At 43.6% G+C, this 21,660-nt stretch overlaps 1 long non-coding RNA gene across 2 annotated transcripts in view; it reads left to right on the forward strand.

Annotated features, from left to right (window-relative positions):
- Window positions 1-2,319: 2,319 nt before the first annotated feature.
- LOC114063993 overlaps window positions 2,320-21,660 on the forward strand; it is a 25,090-nt gene continuing 5,749 nt past the window's right edge. Inside the window, exons 1-4 of one of the 2 annotated variants that reach the window (XR_003572663.1) lie at window positions 2,320-2,637; window positions 2,993-3,138; window positions 8,043-8,149; window positions 18,129-18,801. This is a non-coding gene — a long non-coding RNA (uncharacterized LOC114063993). Of the gene's footprint in view, window positions 2,638-2,992; window positions 3,139-8,042; window positions 8,150-18,128; window positions 18,802-21,660 lie in introns of those variants that run through there. The other variant, XR_003572662.1, reaches the window with a different exon arrangement.

Raw genomic sequence — 21,660 nt, forward strand, 5'->3', positions numbered from 1 at the left:
CTCGGAGCATCTCTCCCCTCAGCAGGTCTCATCCCACAGCAAGGTGCTGCTCCCCACATCACCCCAGAGGGAGGGTTTAAAATGCCCCTGGCTGGCAGCTCCTTTCCCTGCAGGCCTGGGCACTGCTCTCTTGTGAAGACACAAAGGAAACTGTCTGAAACACCCGCTCGTGTGTCTGCAGTGGGTGAGGGATCTGGGTTTGAAACGGGGCTTTGGGGTGGTTTTTCCTGTCAGAGATGTGGCTGTAAAAGGGGTGTGTTTGATGCAGAACTCAACACATGAAGCCTAAACCCCTGTTTTTTATAGAAATACAGGCTGTTCCAGAGGTAGTAAAATCTACAGAAGTGTGTTTGTTGGCTATTTGTTTATCGTGTGTGGTTACATGGAGATACCACTGTCTGAGGAGTTCAAGCATCCCACTGCAAAGATTATGATTTTATTGCTGTAGTATCTATATAAAAACTTAGGTGTGATGAGATAACTGTGGGAAATAAATTGTGCCTTGGTGAAATTGAGAGTGATACAAGATGGGGACGGGACAGACACAGCTGATGGGATACCCCAAATCCAGAATTACTGTTAAGGACATAACCCTGTAAATCCTGTGAATTTATTGCATGAAATTCATGTAGTGTGAAGGATCGCATTACAATCAAATACGCCTTTCTGTACAGTCTGGTTTTGCTGATGTAAGCAAGAGGTTTGCCTCTAGATTCGCAGCAAATTCCTGTTTCTGAACATGTCTGAGGGCTGATCCCAGGGGTACTCGGAAGAGAGAGGAAAAATCAGTTTTCACATTGAAAGGCCAACCAAACCATGCCGAGGCTTCTGCCAGTGGCTTCAATAGCCCCTGGATCTGTTGTAATATCCTTAAACCCAAATCCATACAAGCACTTAGTGGAACACTGAGGACACCGAGGAAGGTAACAGAGTTCAATTACACTGCAGTGAAATCCAAGATAAAGCCCAAACCCACAAACCTGCGTGCTTAACTAATGTATAACAAAAGCAGCACAATCCCCCGTCCAAGCTGACATTCCTCCCTTAACTCTCCCAATTACGGGCAGCTTTTGAATTGTCCGCGATACAATTTATTGAGAAATTGTACAGGCTGGTACAACATGTTCTATTTAGGCACAACAGGATGTGGAAAGGTAGCTTTCTCTCTCTCTCTTTTTTTTTCCCCCCCTTTGTTTTGTTTTGTTTTGTTTGTTTGTTTGGTTTTTTTGTTTTGGTCTTTAGTTTCCTGGTTTATTTATGTTTTTGCTAAGCTGAGGAAAACATAGATTTCTGTTCGGTAATTTTGAAGAAGAAAAGGGGTGTATTTTAAATACTGAAAGCTAGAGTGACTCCTTTGAAAGCAGAAACGTGTTTAGCAGTTTTTTTCATGTATGACATGGAACACAGTTCTGCACCCAGTAATTTCTTAAAACAGCACAGAAACTTGTGTACAATTTGTAACAACAGTGTCACAAAATTAACTTTCTGCTCTGCTTTGTTTCAGCTCATGCAGTTCTCCCAGGTTTATTCTTTGATTACAGCTTCCATTGTTCACCTGGGGAACTGAAATGGTTACTATCAAACTGCTCTGCCTTTCAGTTTTCAGAAGAATTAGCAATGATTTCCATACCCAGTTTGCTAAAATGGACCTTGCAAATCCGTTCCCTCACACTATTTAGTGAGGTAGTAAAAATATGAAGGGCATTTATTTGAAGAGTAATTACTATCCACGGAGAACCACATTTGATATCTGACTATGAAATCAAAGGAAGAACAGGACTGGGGTCAAATCAGTAAATTAATTAGAAAAGAGTAAGATAAATAAATGCAATGATCAAATCTAGATACTGCATATCCTCTGCCTGGAGCTATTCCATTTGGTAAAGAAAAGATCAAGACAGCTGAAATAATCTGAAGTAGCAGTGGCCATGAATGAAAAATCAAATGTGAGGAATATCTGAGGATAAAGAAATAACAGAGCCTTGAGCTTTAATAAACAATACTTCTGCTTCCTTAGCACTTCCCGCCTCGGGATCTCAAAACAACCTCTGTCCACTAAGGAATTAAGACTCCCAATGAAGGTCACAACTGTGCAGCTCCTTTTCCCCGGCCAGCCTCCTTTTCCACTGAGAGATGTTGCTCAGAGGATATTGATGGCTTTCTGTATTTGTTGGGGATTTGGGATGCATAGCAGCCCTGCTGGAGCAGCAGCTTTGAGCAGGTTTCAGTAATCCAGAAAGCAGACACGTGCACCACGAGCCCTCCTGCCTTTTGTGGTGGGGTGACCATCTGCGCTGCACGTGCAAGGAGTGTCTGAGCTCTCCTGGCAGATAAATAGGGCAACCTCCTTTTGTGGGGGGATGAATAAAAAAAGTTGTCTTAAGGGGAGCAGAGGATGGTTGATTGGTTTTTGTCTTTGGTTGGTTTTACTCAAGCTAGTGCTATTATGGTTTGTAGTACCACTTCCAGGCCCTAGATGCTGTTTGTGCTGGATACTGTGTTAACAAGTGCATAACAAACCTGAGCAATCTCACTGCTCTGACCTGTGGAAGGATTTCTGATGGAAGGCAACAGAGTTTCGCTCCAGGTATAGCAGTATGTTTTTGTGGACAGTTTGGAATTGGGGACAGAATGAAGGTAAGGGTCTAAGGATAAAGCTCCAGACTTACCTACCCAGGTCTTGGGTTCAGGTGCCTGAATAAATGATGTGATTTTCAAACAAGGAAGGACCCACCTTTTCCAGTTATTGTTAGTTTGGTGTCAAACACATGTCTGCTGGTTTTAGTAATCCGAGTATGGATTAACAAGTAGGAAGAGAACCATTCTGGCTCAGCTCTGACTCATGAGAACTCCCATTTGGAGAGAGTTGCTGTAGCTGAGAGCTGGCCCTGCAGGATCAATTCACTGACAAGCACAGTGAATGAACAGCAGAGCCTTGTTGACCCTCCTGTAGGTTGTTTTGCCTTGGTTCTGTCCCGTTTGAAAATTGCAGGCACTTATTCTTCCTGAAAAATTGCACCTGTCCTTGGCATGACTAAACACAGGATGGAATCCTGACTCAAATTGTTCCTGCTAATACCTCTGTGAGTGCTGGGTGCTGAGTGAGGAATAGGAAAGGCTTCTCTCTTGGGTAAAGTGGTGAGTAATGCAGTCATCTCATCTCCAGTTCTAACCTTTTTCCTTGGGATTTGGGCTAGAATTACAGGGCTACTGAGTCATTATTTGGCCAAGTGTGCCAGAGGACATGTACCTGTGTAATTCTACCCCTCAGTTCCACACACTGGTGCAGCTTGCCATGAGCCTACCAACTGAGGCAGTTTTCCTCTCTGCAGCGTTTGTACCTCGTGTGTGCCTCTGTGTTGTAGTTTATGAAACATTTTTATGCCAAGACAGCAGCATTTCCCTCTCAGATGTCGAACCAAGGGGCATGATAGGAGTTAGAGTAAGGGTATTCTGGTAAAATGCCTTCACTGGCATATTTTTTAATGGCTGGGGTTTTTTCTGGCCGTGGTTTGAGAAACAATGAAGAGAAAGGTGGTGTATAATCTGTTATAGCAGGCTTGTCATCCCACTCGTAGGCTCAGAGCTGCTGTGGGTGCTGAATCCTTGGTGAGTCACTTCCCTCTCTGTTTTCTGTGATGGAGAAAGAGAAGATAAGGTGTTCATGCAAGTTGTGAAGAACGCTCAGGATGCTGGAGTCTGTAAGGAACGAGACCTTAAAGACTATTTGTCTCTATTGTTGAAGGTTTACCATGACTTCAAATTCTACCCTAGACCCAGAGGAGGGCTGGAAGTTTTAGTCTGTTTTGAAGCCCCTCTGTGGCGTGGTCACATTCAACAAACTTGGTAGGCAGTGACTCCAGTAACTCTCCAGTTTCTTGTGCTAAACTCTCAGCCGCCTAGGTATAGGTCATTGTTGACTAACAGCTGAAATTTGGAGCTAGTTCTTTCACTGGATTTGTCTCTTTTGCTGTAGTTAAGGAATAAAAAGAAGGATAACATCATAACTTTCTTTGGAAAACACAAATTCAGAATATACCAAATTAAATACAAGAACCAGTTCTAGCCCTTCCCAAATAAAACATGCTGGCATTTAGGATATTACTCTTCTAAGTGTGCACGTTTATACTGTAGCAGATTTTTATGGAATTATCCATGACCATGGGTGGTATCTGTTTATATCTGCATCAGTGACCACTGGTCAAACACAAAAAGCAAAGGTCTGTCTAGCCCCATATCCTGCCTCTTGATAATGGCTGGGGTTTTTTTGGCCATGGTTTGAGAAACACACTTGTGTATGGAAAACAGGACGAGTATGGAGTGATACTTCCTTTTGTAAACTCTCCCAGCTTCCAGCGGTTTTTGTTATAGAGACCTTCCTGAGCTGGAGCCTGCAGCTGTAATCATTGTTTTTGATATTCCTTGATGGACCTTTTTCCATAAAATTGCCTAATCGTTTCTGTAAAACCCACTTGTCCTTTTGGCTGCCATAACATCCCGTGGCAATGAGTTCCACAACATCATTAGGCATTGTGTGAAAATTAACTTCCTTTTGTTTGCTTTTGAACTTGCTCGCTGCCTGCCAGTTTGAGTTGGTGCCCTATTATTTCTGTTAAGACTACTTTTAAATAATCATTGCTGTTTACGTTTTCCATGCTGTAACAGCTTGTCTAGAACTTAATTGTTATTATCCTCGTTCTCCAGGTTGAACAGCTCTGGTTTGTTTAAGTTCTGCTTGTGCTGAGGCTTTCTAACACCTCTAGTGCAGCTTGGGTACACCAGAGCCCTTTCTGTGGCTTTGTATTTCCACAGTTACTGGAACTGTGCTCAGTATTGGAGAGATGGGCATACTACGGATTTATTCAGAGAAATAATGCCATTTTCTGCTTTTTCCTCATTCTTCTAGGAATTCCCAAGAGGACAGTTCATCCCAGCTGCCGACACTGTGCTGTTCGTTTTGGATCCACTTCTCCAGGATTTCTTTCATGGCTCATTTGAAGCACGGTGAGAATGGCTTTTTCCTCATCTATTCTTTTTTACGCATGAACCTTGAGTTAAATGTACTGTTTTAACATCACTCACTGAATAAACTTTAGGTTTCAGTTTTCGAATGGCTTTGTATCATCAGCCACCTATCTACGGCATTTCATAGGATCACAGAATCAGCTGGGTTGGAAAAGACTTCCGAGATCATCAAGTCCAACTCTTGATCCAACCCAGCCGTGGTTCCCAGACCATGGCACTGATGCCACATCCAGTCTCATCTTAAAAACCTCCAGGGATGGTGAATCCACCCCCTCCCTGATCATTTATGGATGTGAAACAGCAGTAGTCCCATCACAGACCCTATTCTGGGTCTGTGGGGAACTTCCAGCATCACTGATGCTGAACATCCACTTCTCTTGGTTATGATCACCAGTTCTGTCACTTATTCTCTCTTCCATTCTTGCAGTAAGGCTCATTTATGAGCTGGATTTCATACCACAGTTAATAGTCTGGCAATTTCCCACGTGATACCTGAAGGATTATCAGTTAATCCTCATGTCATGTTTTCATCTGTGTGCTGCTGCCTTAAATTCATCCTCCTTGCAAAGGGGCTGTGGGTCTTATTGAACACAGATACAAAGATTTGCTGAGCTTTCCTGCTATCACCTCAGCACCTGGGACGCCTTTTTAAATGCCTCAGTCCTTGGCACTGTGAGCTGGTCAGGCTGAGGCCCAGATTTACACAGTCTGTAATTTTCTGTGGTCAAGCTGCTCTGGGACTTTTGGCCCAGTGTCTCTGTGTCTGTCTTTAGGGGTGACACTGATCCTCTCACTGGAGAAATAAACTGAAATACACTGGTGTGTGATGTGGGGTTTGGAAGTCTAAGCTCAGAGTTGTTCTAGAAGTGGATGATTAGATGGGACATCCTAAAATAAAGAGCAGAGGGAGAGAAAAGGGGAAAAGACAGTAAATAAGCCCGCTCTCTTTTCCTACTTATGACCCCCTCTTTTCCTGCTTATGCTAACAGGGTTCAGTTTTGGCATTTTGGATGGCTGAAGCTTTTCAGTTTAACTGCTAATAGTTCATGTGAGTAACATTTATAAATTCATTTATATAGAACTGGATTAATTTGTAGAAAGAAAATTATAAACAAACAGAGAAAAACATTTAAAAATGTAAATAACCTGATTTTCTAATTACTCTCTAATTATTCTTTTGTGTACAGAAATCCTATATACCTTACTAGGTTTGTTCTTTTCTCCAATGAATGCTTTAATTAAAATGCAACATTTGTCCCCGTTTTCCAAAAAGCAGCCACGTACTTTGCAAACTTGATTATAGAAATGATAAGTGTAAGATATTTCCATGATCAAGCAACCAGCTGCCCCACAAATCATTCTGCTTCATCACTCTGTGGAGAGAGGATTGAATGGGCTATGAAAAGCACTGTAAAGGTGTACTTTTGGTGAGTTCTGCAAGTGGCCAAAGGATAGGGAGGACGCAGTCAAGAGAGCACTGTCTTGCTTGCATATCTGACTGCCACCCACTGAACTGGGCATTACCCTCCTTCAGGAGGAAGTGTGGGTTTTTTTCAGGAGACCTACTTGAGTTTCATTAAAACCTGTCCTGAGAAATCACGAGTTAACAGAACGCAGTTCCTACGGCATTAACCTTTCCCAAATGCAGTCTGTGGCAATCACAGTTCTGGTAGATTGAGTTTCATGGGAGATCTCAGCATGTTTATTTTCCAGCATCCTCAGCTGTGTTTGGGCAGCGTTGCTGTTGCCTTCCTCCAGATGGGAGCAGGCAGGAATGCAGGAGCGCCAGGTGCTTTGCTCAAGGACATGAGAATCAGCGCAGTTCACCGGTGCCTCACTGGCACTTGTGCTCGCTGTGCTTTGGTCTGAGCGGTCACCTGGATTGTGTTTACTCCCCTTTGTGGGCTTGCAAGCATTCCTTCATTTCATGTCTTACAAGAGAGTTCCCCTGAGGATGTGGAGGGCCCTGAGCAAGGAGCACAGCGGGAGCAGCTGCAGTCTCTTCTGTCCAGAGATCCTCTTGGTGGAAGACAAACTGCACCACGTGGCTCTTGGGCTCAGGAAGGATGAGCCTCACTTAGGTTTTCTCTCTCAGTTAATTCTGACACAATTTATCTGTCCTAAGAGCAGGAGGTGGGGAAAGCACAGAGGCTTGGTCTGTGTCCTACCTGAGGAGTGGTTCCAGCTTAAAAAAATCAGAACACCGCTTTTGGTGTTGAGAGCTGGTAGTTCTGGTGCTGGGTGGTGGAGCTCTGTCTGAAGCACCACCAAGCCTCAGAGCTTTGCGTGTGGATGGGAAGCAGAACCCAGGCTGACACTAAGCTGTTGTTGACTGCAGTGAGCACAGAAACCCAGAGCTGAGGGTAGCTGGGACCTCAGAAGTCTGGATTCTCAAATCTTTCCTTAAGAGCATGGGATATTTATGGCCTTAATAAAATTATGGAAGAAAGAAAAAGAGCATTTTCCCATGCAGTTGTCTAAATGTGTTGGGAAATCCTGTTGCTGAGGTTTCCTAAAAGAGGAGAAACTTCTCAGATATCTCCCTCAGCATTAGGAGTGTGTCAAAATACAAAAGTTAAAATAGAAACTGGGAAGCCTCAGTGTGTCAATGGCTTTGAAGACCTTGCTGATGCCGGGATTATGGTTTAGTGTAGCTGGGGTTCTGGTTCTTTCATTAGAAAAAACAGAATCAAATGTAAAAATGAAAATAAAATTATTACTTCTTCAGAAACCTTAAGGCCAGGAGAAGAACACTGTGGCTACCAACTGGGATAACTCAGTTTAGGCCTGATAGAAAGAAACGATAGATCTCTCAAGTATATGCTACCTCACAGGCAGATTGTAATGAAATCCAGGCAGATTCAAGGGAAAACCAAAACCTATTGATTTTATTCCAAGGGAAGAGAGAGAAAAAGAGCAGATGTATGGAGTCTCCTGTCCATTCACTGCAATCTGCAGTGCTGACTTAGAAAAGATAATGGCTTAAGCTTTGTTTCTTCTTGTGCTTCCCTCTGTAGAAATGCCCTGGCTTAGGCACCCAAAAGATTCAGTTTGGGGTGGTAGAGGGGAGGGAGGGTGGGGGGAGCAAGGACCTCACACAAGAACTGACCTAAACTCTGAGGAGGTTTGTATAATCTAATTTACAATAAAATGGTATTTACAATGTTATCAGACAAAGCTTAGCAGTGTTAAGTTAAACAGCATATAATGTGATTAGCGGGGCAGTCATGCCCATGATGTCATACACATTCTCTGAACTCTTGGAATGGGCAGATAATGTCTCAGGCATTTGTTCTCTCCTGACAGGCAGGAAAGGCTCCGTGGAGCTCTGGGGGCTGGGAAGGCTCAGTGCGTGTTCCCGCGTCCCACAGCCCTGCAGAGGCTGCTCCCCTCGGCTCAGCACCGGGGCTGTGGTTGCTCCCTGCCAGCTCCGTGCTGTGGAGTGGTTAAAACAGCCCTTTGGGAACAGTTCAGGAGCTTGAAATTCTATTCTTGGCTCTGCCGCAGACTTGGGTTTTGACCACTAAATCTTCTTTGCCTCTGGTAACTCCCTTTTTAACTAGCAAAGGTAGACAGCTGTGCCTGTGGAGTGCCCCGAGTGGGAGCTGTATGGAGATGGAAACCACTGGCATTCTGTTCATTATGCAGAACAAATGCAGCTAGACCACAAGGAGCTTTGCTGCAGCAATTTCACAGCCAGTAATGGCCCAGTCAGAGAAAATTAAATCTTTATCTTTCTGCCTCTCCAAGGCATGCAAAATGGTATTAAAAATTTTGGCTAGTCTAATTAATAGGGATAAGCAATATAAATCTCAGCTATAGATCCGTATCAAAGATAATCTAGACTGGGTTTATTTTAAAGAGTGTTTTGCTTTAAAAAAAAATCATGCTAAAAGCTACTGACTGAGGCGAAGCTCCCTCGAAATTTTCAAGTTATTGCAGTGGCTGTGAAAGGACAAATTCTGGAACATTTTAAGAGTATTTGACTCACCCGTGTCCATCAGGGACAATATGCCCATGTTGCTCCACGCATGTGAATGTTTAATAGAAGCACAAAGACTGCACACCCATTCTTTCTGGTGTGAAGGCTGGGTGAATTGTTTAACTGGTGTAGAGATGGACTAGATAGTATTGCTGTTTTCAGCGGCGCATGGAGTGAATGTGGCCTAGACTTGAGTTCAAATGGGAGTTGCAGCTGTGGAGAACGAGATGGGGGCTGCACACAGGGCTGAGAAAGCTGAACAGAAGTGCTGATGGGCAGGAAGGAACAAGTGAACTTGGAAACCACGGCTCATGCGTCGTCAACTGTATTATACGTTAAAGTCCAGTGCAACACTTGCAGGGTGCCCATCTTTGGTCAGGAGCAGGCGGTGCCTTGGCTGCAGCACTGCCCTGTGTTTGTGGCATCGCTGGGTGCGATGAGAAGCACGTGCAGCAGTTTTGTTTGAGGGCAGAGGGATGCCACCCAGAATAAACCTTTGGTGTTCACAAAGGGCAGGCCAAGCTTTTGTCTCCGTGGCTGATGAATCAGGAGCAGGGGCCAGGTGTAACATGAACAGAGCATTGACCAGTCTGGCCAGACACGTGGGATGTACTAACGACAACAGGGAATGAAAGCAAAGCCTGCAGGTAGACACCTTCTAAATAATCAAGGCTGACAGTTTTACTACAATAGCACAGTTTAACACTTTGTAGGTATGTGCTACAGCGTAGATGCTGCTGATATTAAGTAGTCTGCAAGCATTAGACAGCTTATTTAGAGGGGAAGTTTTATTTCAACCATTTTTGTGTTTGTTAATTTAATTACAAATGTAATAGTATCTTATTGTTGCAGATGGTGTTGCCAATAGATTACTCTGAATGATGTACCAGGAAGACATTTAAATGACCCAGATTAAACTCACAGAGGAACTGGGCATTCCAGATATGTTCTCAAACAGAGAACCTTTCCAGGAATGGGTATTTCTGACACTCCTTATTAAAGACATGTACAAATACTTGTGTGATACCTGGGCAATCAGAGAAGCTGTGTGGAGGCAGATTGCGCACAGAGCCTTCAGTCCTGAGGACTGGGCTGGGTTAGGGACACCCTGCACACTGTGACAGGATGTTCTGTCCCAAACCTCAGCTCACCTCTCTGGAAAAGCCTGTGATCCTGTGTGCAGCAACCGGCCTAGGAAAGGCATTTGGAATTTCTAGTGACAAAGACCAATTAGGGACATGCCCAGTCCTTAAAGCAAAAAAAACTTCACAAACTGTAGAGCCTGAAATCTCAGTGAGCGAAATGCCTTCCTCCCAGCTCTCACAGGAAGCAAGTTAATTGGGAGGCCAATAACTATAATGAGGCAGAACCTGGGGTTTTGCGTGTGTATGGTGAGATCCTCCCCTTGGGGCCAAACTCCTGTTCCATATTAGAAAAGCAGTAAAAGGTCCCCTCAGCAGGTGCTGCATAAAGGCATTTCAGCTTTGCCTTTGCAGTGCTGGAATTGCCAAGCTATTGCTTTCCTGAGTCTCCAAATGAATTCCCCTCCTCAATGTGGAACAGCTGTGGGAGAGATACAGCCTTGAGAAAAGGGGTGGCAAAGGAACACAGCAAATGGGGATTTAATCAAATAGCACCGGGCTGCAAAACAACATCAGCGTGTTCCTGCTCTGCTTTCCTTGGGTAAGGGAGACTTTCTCAGTATCAAAGTGGTAAGAGTGAGTGAATAGCACTGGCTGTGTCCATCAGTGTCTCAGTAACAGCAGGGTTACCTGCAGTGGTGCCCAAGAACCTGACATCCTGGAGGAAGATGGTTCTCTTTTTACCCACCTGAGTGTGGCTGCTGCCTCTGCAGAGCTGGCTCAGGCTGGCTGCCCCAAACACCCAGGCTTTGGCCATTTGAGCCGAAGTGGAAGTGGATTAGGAACTGTGGCGAGATGGGACAAGTCTGAGAGGGTGGAAGCAGTTCATTGGGACAGGGTAGCTTTTCTCTTCCTTCATATAGGACTGTACAAGTAGTTGCTTTCTTCCTCATCAAAGCTTTCCTAAACATGATTTGCAACAACAACAAAAAAAAAAGCTGTGTCAAGTGAGAAAAGGTTATATTAAGGACCATGAATTGTGAGAGTTACTGGTTTTCACTTGCACTCCTTTTAGGAAAGTTTGTTGTGTGTCCAGTCTACCTATGTGAATTTTCAGAGTGCTTCCTAAGAGGTTTTTGACAATCCATCAGCTTTGTCAGATACTGACTGTGCCTGTTTGATCTGAGTGATCGCTTAGTTAGAAGTGTTATGTCTGAAATATAAAACAGACAGGGAGAAAAAGAAAATGAAGGCGAGTTTGTAACGAGCAGAATGTAGCTGGCTAATTACTGTGGCAGGATAATGTCTTAGAAAAATCCGTACCATTATCAAACTGCCATTTTTTCTTGTTTCCATGACATAAAATTTCTTTGAAATCTTTTGGTTTAGAGTGTGGTAAGCACTTTAAATAGTGATCAGAGCTAAACAGCAGCATCTGTCAGAGAAGACAAATGACCTACCAGCAAATCCTCTCAGTTAAAAGCAAGACAAAAATCTATGGAGTAGGGGAATGAGTTTTAAATTAGTAATTTCACTTAACTTTGCCCTAATGAAGGGCTAATCTTTGGACCCCTGCAAAACAAATGAGAGCATCTCGTTAGATCCCAGCGGAAACCGGTCACTGAAAAGGCTTTTTTCCTTCTGAGCCTAATTGGAAGCAAAGTAATTCCTTTGATAGCTGTCTTCATTTAGCAGTATCTTTCCCTCTTCCTGATTTATGTACAGTAAACGAACGACTCCGTTAATCACAAACACGTTTGCGCGTTTGCAGATTGACAAGTTAACTCTGCTTGGGTGAGCCTGGGCAGGGCAGTCCCAGCCGAGCTGCAGGGGCTGCCTGAGCTCAGCCTGCCGTGGAAGGCGCGGAGGGAAATGGCTCTAAAAGGATGTTGAGGCAGCCACGAGCTGAGGGTGAAGTGCAGCGTGGGCCACTGTGGAAACGAGCTACGTTTCCACAAGTTAAAATCTGACCTGAGATTTCAAGGGGATTTCATTCATTACGCTTAGCTTGCTCTTCTATTTTTGTGCATAATGGCAAAAGAAGTTGGTCGGGTTTTTTTCCCCCTAAAATTTGAAGAAATGATAGAAAAAACGTTGGCCTCTTGATTGCTATAGAAGCAGGATTGTGCCTTTAAGGCAGAGGGAAGGAATGTGTCAGTCACGGCCCCTCGAAAACACGGACTTATCTTGATTAGAGTGTTAGCTTGGTAGTAGAATATGATCTCATCACTGTGAAAGACTACATGAAGTATCGACTTGGCTGGCCTTGAAACAGCTCTATTCTCAGCTGCATTTTCAATCGCTGCAGCTGACGTGGGGTTCTGTAATTTGAAGAGACGGCCATAAAGATGGCTTGCAGAATTTGGTCTATTATTCGAGGAAGAAAACTCAGGAGTGGATTAAAGCACGGCTGCCTCTGAGTTTGTTTTCTCTTTGTTTATTTGTTGTTGTTGTTGTTGTTTTGGTTTGGTTTTGACGATTTCAAGACCCAGCAAAACTTGAACGCTCTTAACTTTACAGTACTTAGAATTTACATCAAACCTGGGAAGATAAGATCCCTGTCTGATGGAAAGTCGTTAAAGTCCGTGTAGACTAAAATGTGAATTATTTTCCACCTTCAAGGAACGATATGCTTGAGGACATTAAGTGCATAAGACAGTTTTGAGCAGTAGGAGTTCTGGGTGCTGGAATCAGGGAATGCTTTTTGTGGAGCACGTGATATGCTGTGCTTGTGTTTGCTCTGAAACCTTGAAACCAGATGGCATCTTCCTGAGTGGATGAGAATCAGGTGTCATTTATGCTTGGGTAGGTGGTATTTTTAAAGGAGATAACTTTCTACCTTGAAATTAAGTTGTAAACTAATTATTTCCTCAAGATGCTGAGGGATCTCTGGTGCTGAAACTGTCAGTCTGGCAGAGAAGAATCTACCTGGAAAGTAAATTACAGCTGAGTACTCAGCTGACCAGTCTGATACTCTGAGGCAAAGTCAGAAGGTCTATTAATTGGTTTTCTCTTTTATGTCAGCGTAAAAAATACTTTCTAAACTATGGAAAAAAAAGGAAAATTATTTCTCTGCTAATTCATATGGATACCAGGCATGTGTATTATGTATTTACTTGTTTTCCTGAGCTTAAGTTCAAAGAGCACACCAATATCCTGGCCCAAAAGTAAGGCTGGGAAAAGGTAAAAAAAAAAAAAAAAATGCTGTTTTCAGTTTGACTTCTGCAGGGGGTAGCAGATGCCATGCACTAAATGAAGTCCACTGGAGTGATGGAGGCCATTTGGGCACGATTGGAGCCGGGGTGTGAATCCTGAGGCTGTGCAAATGAAACATCAGTAGGCCTGCCAAGCCTAAGAAAAAGTGTTTTATTTCTAGGGATGTATTCCAGGAACTGCATTTGGAACATAGACACTACCATAAATGACCCCTGCAGCAGATTTGGTGGCATTTTGTGTATCTTTCCAAAATCCCAGCAGGGGTTCACGAACAGGGTTTCAAAAGCTGGAAGGGGCTCTCAGCCTCGGTGTGGCAGAGGTCAGGTTCTACTGCATTTGTGTAGTTCTGAGTCTTTACCTGAAGACTCAGTGGCAGACATAAACTAAGATGCTGTCTGAAAACTGAAATGGGAAGAGAGTAGATTTTTCTCTGCTCTACAGAGCAAAACTTCAGCTAAAGAGGAAGGTGTGGTGGGCTTTCTGTGGTACAGGCAGTTAACTGAGGTAAAGGGTGGTGTAGTCTTTTCTAAACTATTTCTTGTAAAAGGTACACAAGGAAAAAGCTCTGATAAATATAACTGAAGTTATATCAAATAATAAAAAAAGAGAGAGTGACGAAACAAGGCATCACTTAGTCCTGTATCTCTGTAATAACCTTGGAAAAGAGGGCAAAAAGGGGAACCATAAAGAAAGTTAATTCAGAGCCCTCTGGTTTGCCTTTTAATGTCCTGGAATTTCTGTGTGATTCTCAGTGAAGATGCTCAGCATTGCTGGAAGCCTGACCTGACATGGAAGGTGTTTTCTCTGCTTCTTGGCTCTGGGGAGGTGAGAGGAGGCTGTGGTAAAACCCTCCCCTGCAGCTCTGCAGCCAGTGGCTGACAGCTTTTTGGGATGAAATCGTGTTATGCATTGAGGGTCTCAGATTCTTTCCAAGGAATCTCACAGATTGTTGGGAACACAGACAATGAGTCATTTCTTGGGAGAGGGTTTTGTTTTCATATCCTCAGTACAAGGTGTTGCTATAAGAATACTAATCATTGTTATGGAGACAAACAAATGCATTCAGGCTGCAGTTCTGACCCAATCTGTTTTGCTGCTTCTTTGCATGGGTATTTACTAGTGTGAATTGTGTGGTTTTTATTTCTCTCAGTAGCAGAGTTTCTAATTATGGCAAATGGGAACAGCAAAAAATAGCATGACTCAAGCCTATGAGCAAATCAGTTTTCTAAGTATTTGAATTTTGAAGGAAAGTGTTTTGTGTTGGTTTCGGTTTTGGGGTTTTTGTGTTGTTTTGGGGTTTGTTTTTTTTTTTTTTCCCTAAATAATCTGATATTACTAGAACTGCAAGGAACTGATCTTCTCTGAGACCTGTACATCCTATTCAGCCAAGAAGAGGAAGAGAAGAGGCAGGAACCTCCAAGACTGGCAGACTGATAAGTCTAGAAGTGACACCAAGGGCTGAAAACTCTCTCAACTGGTGCTTTGAGATGAACAAAATGATGTGAGGTTACAGTATTCATTATGAAGAGTTTAGAAGCAGTAACTTACATTTAGGGAGGGACTAAAGCATCAGCAACCTGCATAAAATCACCCTCAGATTTGAAAGATCTGTTCCTCTGAGGGCAGAAGCAGCTTTGGTAGGAGGCAGGGTTTGTCCTCACTGCTTGTTTCAGGACTGCTGATATTAATTCTGTGCTAAGGATGGCTTAACCACCCCTACTTGAGGTGCTGATTGTTCTTTGTTCTGTGCTCCAAATACATCCAGGCTTCAGCTGAAGTGTAGGAAAGGTCATCGTTGCATTGGAGAGCTGGCAGGGATTTAATGTTGTTTTTACAGACCCAACAAACTACAGGGCCTTATGCCTGTTTCATGTATGTCAGGCTGAGGATGTAGTTTTTTGTTTCTTCAAGGAGGTTTTAAATTTTGTTTCAATAAACCCTGAAGCACCCAGTGTTTCATTCATAGATTAGGAATGTCCAGCATGTGTTTCTGTGGCTTAAGGGAATTTGCTTCTCTTGAGCTGCTGAGACAGTGGGCAATTTTTCATTAGTGCCTTTTTCTTCCCCCCTGGTTTTCCTTTTCTTGGTCTCTGCTAATCAAATCTGAACCTAATACTTGAATCAAATTCTAAACTCTGATGTTCAAAGTAGGTGTTTGATTGGGCTGAAATAATTCATTCTGTCCATGCTGAACCCACCTAATCTACTTGCAAGTTGTATTCTTGCCCTTTGTAGTGCAACATTTCTGTCACCCAAGCAAGAAAAATAGATCTTCCCATGCTTGGCCGATTCATGTAAGCCACTGTTCAGTGAATAGACCCTTTGGTGTGTCACTTTTTTTTCCTGCTTGTTTGATAAACTTGAGACATAGTTACTTTGAAGATTGGGCATTATCTACCTACCCTGGGAACAGGTCCATGAAAACTGAGATTGGATCTCTGGGCTGCTGACAAGCTAATTCTGGACATTATTGTGAGCCTCAAGGTCAGGGTGCTTTCAACAGCAGAATAGAATTTCTGGTGCATTCATCTCTCACTTTAAACAGGCCTCTCTAAACCTGAGCTACCCTGTCCTGCTGCTATGAGAATTCAGCCTTATGTACATTGTAGAAGGTTTTAAAGATACTGAGATAGCAAACGGAGAGGAGGTTCAGGCTCTGGAGAGGTGATTAAGTGACAGCATGAGTTTTCACCCTAAGGAGCCTCCACCCAAACTCTTGGCTGAATAAAACCACCTTCCTGTGTTACAGTAACTGATGTGAAAAGAACTGGTGAACACTGTTTTTGGGAGATGAACAGAAGAGGTTTCTCCACTGATTGTTTTTATTTATAGACAGTACTACAGTAAGCCATTTATGGGCAATTTCAGTGGGCAGGTGAAGGGGCTGAAGGACAGGGATGCTGAGCTTGATTTCTCCAGAGCAACAACAGGGTGTTCATCTGAGGTGGAAGGGACCAGTGGGATTTGTGGGTCCCACTCTTCTCTGACTGTTTGGGATAGCATTTGCCCCCAGAATTCACTCCTGGCAGTTGTGTGCAGTGAGGGGACTGCACTGCTCTCGTGACTGCCTTCTGCTGTGCTGTCAAAACATGCTTAGCTTTTTCATTATTGCCAATCAGTCTTTGGTAGAGTGTGTGTTGACAGTGTACAGAAATCTGGCAAAGATGATGCCTGGCTGCAAATAATAAACGGTAATTCAATCTCACTTCCATTGTCAAACACAGGTAGGGCTGTTATCTGCAGACTGGAGGTGTGGTTTGTTTTTTTTTTTCATAGAATAGTTTGGATAGAAAGGGACTTTTTAAATGCCATCCAGTACAACCCCCCTGCAATGAGCAGAGATATCTTCAGTTAGACCAGGTTGCTCAGGGATGGGGGATCCACAGCTTCTCTGGGCAACCTGTGCCAGTGTTTCACTATCCTCATCATAAAAAATGTCTTCCTTAGAGCTAGTCTAAATCTAACCTCTTTTAATTTAAAACCATTCCTCCTTGTCCTATTTGCATCTGTTAAAAAAAAGTCTGTTCCCACCTTTCTTACAAGCCCCTTTTAAGTACTGAGAGGTCACAGTAAGGCCCCCCTGCTTTGGGGGCAGCCCAGAGCACGGGTGGTTTCTGGGCTCCCAGCTCCCATCGGCAGTTCACGTCCGGCCTTTCATCCACGCCCATCCCAAAGTCCTTCTCAGCAGAGCTGCTCTCAGTCCCTTCATCCCCCTGCCTGTGCTGATACCAGGGGTTGCCCTGTTCCAGGTGCAGGACTTGGCACTTTTCAGTACCAAGTTTCTGCAAAGAAGCTGAAATAGGTGTTGGAATTGCCAGCACTTCCAAATCTGTAAGGAGGCCATCTCCTCATGGAGTGTCAGGAGAGGCTGGGCCAGCACCCCCTACCCTGGGAGATCAGTGTCCCTCAACAGGTGTTGGGTGTGCCAGAAGACAGGATCCACCTCTTCCCTGGGAAGTCAGCCAGGAGGCCTTGCTGCTCCACTCCTGCGTGTCTCTCACCAGCAGATCATCTCCAGGGTGTGAATGCATTCCCAGCTGGAACTGGAGAGCGGCGGCACTAAATAAAGACCAGCAGTTAGAAACGCTTCAGTTTTCAAGCAATAGGGTAACAAATATAAACAGAGGGACATGTAAAGCAGATTTAGGAGAAGAGAATCCCAGTGCACTCATTTCCAGGCAATGGAGAAACTGAGAGAGAGGATCTGCAGGAGATGAGTGTTCTGACACACTCTCTGTGTGTGAATGTGTGCACACTGTTATTTCCCTCTGTGCTTTGGTTTCTTCAGGAAACAGAGAAAAACTGCAGTCAGGATGAAATATGCCATGTCAATTATTTTTCTTTCTTATGAAAGATCCTTCCTCTTTATCCCCACCCTGCAATGTGTGCCATGTTTTGCGTGCTCTCTCTGAACACTCTGACTTGCTGACCTTCTTTGGGCAAACGAAGGACTGATGTAACTTCCCACGAGTCCCATCTGAAACAGCTTCCTTTTGAACCCATCAGCACTGGTTTCTGATGACTGGAGGGAATGCTGCAGAGCTCCCAAAGTTCAGGTTCTCGCCTGACCACTGTACACCCCAACTGCCTGGAAAATCAAAACCGCCTCTGGAGAGAGTCTCTTGGCCTGGTAGAAAGCAGCAGAGAACGGCAGCTTTATTTAAACTTTTAATAAAGGTCTTCTGAGCAGGATTAGGTGTTTATGGAATGTCTGCACTAGTACATAGTATTAAAGTGTATCTTAACATTATTACTATGATATTCAAGTGAGGGGGAAGACCCTGCAATTTTTAATGAAGTGCTGATGGCTTTGCTGATTGCAGGAGTGTCCAGCTCCTGGTGCTGTGGGACTGCAGAGTTCCTGAGGAGCTGGTGCTCAGCTTGGGTCTGCATGTTCAGACTGATCTGACCGAGTCTGGCATTATTGATGGCTGAAGTTTTGCCTTCAATCTTGCACGATTTGAGTAGAAGGTGTCAGAAATCTTGCAGGACTAAGTTTCTCCCTCATGGATGGTTCTGTCAGCTTGGAATGGCATTTTTCAAGAGGAGATTCTGGTTTGTTCATGCCACAATCAGATCTGTGTTTCTTCTGAATCAATGTCTGGATAAATTAAAACCAAAGCATGTTACCTGATTCAGAGGATTTAAATCCAGACTGTTCATCCCCTACTTTTCAAGAAGTTCAGATCTGAGGGTTGGATTTCAGGAAATTTTCATTTAGGGAGCGACTAGAGTTGCAAAAGCCCTAGAATCCCGAGTTCTTTGTTCACCAGCCATGCACAGTGCAGACAACAGCAATAGCAGCAATTCACTTCCCCAGAATTGCAAACAAGCTTAACCCTGAGCTGGAAAGGCCGTTCTCTGGAGGGGTGACAGGAAATTCAATATGTGAGCTGAGCGTGCTCTGACTTCCTTGGCAGACAGACTGCCAGCTGCACACAGTTCTGCTGATGATGTGATGAGCACCCATCCTTCACTGAGGCCTCCATCAGCCAGGGACACTGCCAGAGGCCTCCAAAATCCACAGCCCCGGGGGGTGGGGGACATAGAGGTGGGCAGGAGGCCCGTGTCATTATCCCCATTGATGCCTTGGAGAGCTTCAAGGTAAACCTTTTGATGTCTCTTTTACAATGATCTGTTTTGAAATATCTGGTTCCAATGGTACTAAAAATTTGCTGTGACTGAGAACTTTTTCCAGTGCAAAGTACTTGTTAAAATATAACACGTGTCCAGACCAGACTTGAATAAAGATTGTACAGTTCTTCACATTACATTGAAAGTTTGGCAATTTTCTTGAGCTTACAATGTAACTTTCCATTGAAGTCTAATTACAGACTTAAAATAAAAAGTCTTTCCTGTTTTCTGAAGAATAACAGTGACATTTACCAAGTCCAATCTCTATTTTTGAAATCAGATATTCAGGGATGTGTTGCTATTTGGCACTTTTTTTTTTTTTCTTTTCTTTTCTTCTTTCTTTTCAACAAGTGATTCTAAAAAAGTGTCATCTTTCCCAGGCTGTTTTCTGGGCAATGCCATTTCAGTTCAGAGCCTTCATCACAGTCTGACACGTTTCTTCTGGACTATGGCCCCTTTCTAAGGGCTGCATTCTTGTCCCCCTTGGTGAGGGTCTTGTCTCTTTATCCTGAGGGTTGTTGTTTAGCCCTGGCCTGTGTTTGTCCCCCAGCTGAAGGTGAATGTTGAGCTTCTTTTGAATCTCTGTTCTATTTGAGGGAATTCTTCTACAGTAAGCAAATAAGTGGCATTTTCTGATAAAAGGAGTGTACTCTCTTCTCCTGGAACCAGTATTGTCTTCTCATCAGCCATTTGAGAGTGGAAATGTTATTTTTTACTGATGTATTTCTAATAGTCTTAATGGAGCTACCTGTGCTGTCAATCAGTTTAATTCAGTGGAAGCTCTGGGGTGAAGAGATATTGTGGAAAAACTGATTTCTTTGACTCTGAGGATATTCACAAAATTCTTTCTGTTCAAGTTTAGCTGATTATTTTATGAGTTTCCACCACACATGAGATTTGTACTGTGCAAGTCTACCCAATCAGCACAAGAACTCAAAACCTTTAGCACAAGATATTTTCAGTGGGAGTTTAATACACCAGATAAAGTCAATCAGAAACAGTCAGAAAGTTTAAATCTTTCTGTGGCAAATGCCAGATAGATTTTTCAAGGAAGGCTTGTGTATAAGCTTTATTTTTGTTTGTTTTTTGTTTTGGTTTGGTTTGGTTTTTTTTGACTGTCTTTCTCTGCCTTAAAGATGACAGGCCAGAAGTTATACTTTTATTGGTGCCATAGACTTTTTTTTTGGATCAATATATCAGTAATGACTCTTGGGAAATAAATCAGGAGCAAGTCCTTGATCATAGTTATAGGAACTCGATAATCAAGGACTTGTTCCTTCTGACATAACATGGCTAGACAGGTACTTTGGATTCAGATCTCGAGTCCACTGTTCTGGTCAGAAAATACTTTCTTGTAATGCCATAAGATTTTGCCTTTACTGAAAGGAAAAAAAAAAATAGATGGAAGAAAGCAGGTGAGGAAGATAGAAAAGGAAGGCTGTGGGATTTTCTTCCTAAAGAATTTGTAAACACTGGTGTGAGTCTTATCCAGCATGAGGTATGTAAAATATAGAGATGTTCCTGCTCTGTCAGAGTTCCTTTTTTGCTCTCATAAATAGTCTATATCAGATTTTGAAATCTATCCTGAAGGCAGCTGACACTTGGAACAATTCAGTGACAGGAACCTCTGTAGAGCTCATTTTTACACAGAAATACTCACTGATTGTCAAAAAACCCGTGGAACAAGATGAGTTTATCATCATCCCTCTCTTCTCACGTTTTTAGATGCTGTATATGTGAGAGGGTGGGGTGTGCCCCTGTTTCCAGGGGGTTATTATGATTTATGCCATGGGGGCAATGCTGACGGCCTGGCATTCCCAGGCACTGCCCTCTGGACAGGCGTGGCAGGGAGGGAGTTTCTCCAGGGAGCTCTCTGTGTTCGCTTCAGCCCTCCCTGGGAGGAGGTGGCCCGGCTGCTGAAGCCTCCCAGAGGGGTGCAGGTTTGTGTTGTGGCTGTTCTTAAAGCATATTCTTCACTTGGCACCAGCGTGGGGAGTTAACCCTGAGTGGGTCAGCCTGGAGAGCTGCTGGGAGGGACAGCTGGGGACACGGGGATGAGCCTGGGGGGCACTGTGTGCATTCATCCTACAACCCTGCTGAGGGGAGCAGTGCAGGAGAGCACATTCTCTGGTGTCCTTCCAGCGTGGGACTCGGATCTGACTTTGATTTGAGCAGGTAAATGACTCGAGAGCCCATTAGCAGTCGTTTGACCTCCTGCGCTCCCCATTTCCCTTCCCGGCTCTGACACTCCCTGTAATTTATGGAGCTATTACACTTGGGTTGGAACTCAATTCCCAGGTTTGTTCCACTTACAGAAATTAGTACTGAAAGACATAGCAGTGATGGAGGGCTTGGAATAACCACCGAGTTATTTGTCTATTTAATATACATTTTTTTAAAATGGCATCTTGATGTCTGTGAGAACACCGTGGGGCTGACTGCACTTCCAAAGTTCAGCACTTGTTTTCAGGCTCTTCAAATTTCAGGGCTGAGGGATACCACTAAAGAACTGTGAAATGGAGAGTTTACCCCGTCCCCCCTTCCTATTTCCCTCGCAAAATAAAAAGCAGGGCAGAAAAACAATGCTACTCGGACTTATTTATCTTTATTTAGTTTCTCTGTCAGTGAGGGGATGAAGCGAAAAATTCAGAACAAAGTAACTTAAAAAATCAAAGGATTAAAGGCCCATGTATGTGATCCTGATGAATTGGATGATTCAGA

Source organism: Empidonax traillii, unplaced genomic scaffold, assembly GCF_003031625.1.
Source record: "Empidonax traillii isolate 1590-97213 ecotype Southwest subspecies unplaced genomic scaffold, ASM303162v1 scaffold505:size591145, whole genome shotgun sequence".
Lineage (NCBI taxonomy): Eukaryota > Metazoa > Chordata > Aves > Passeriformes > Tyrannidae > Empidonax > Empidonax traillii.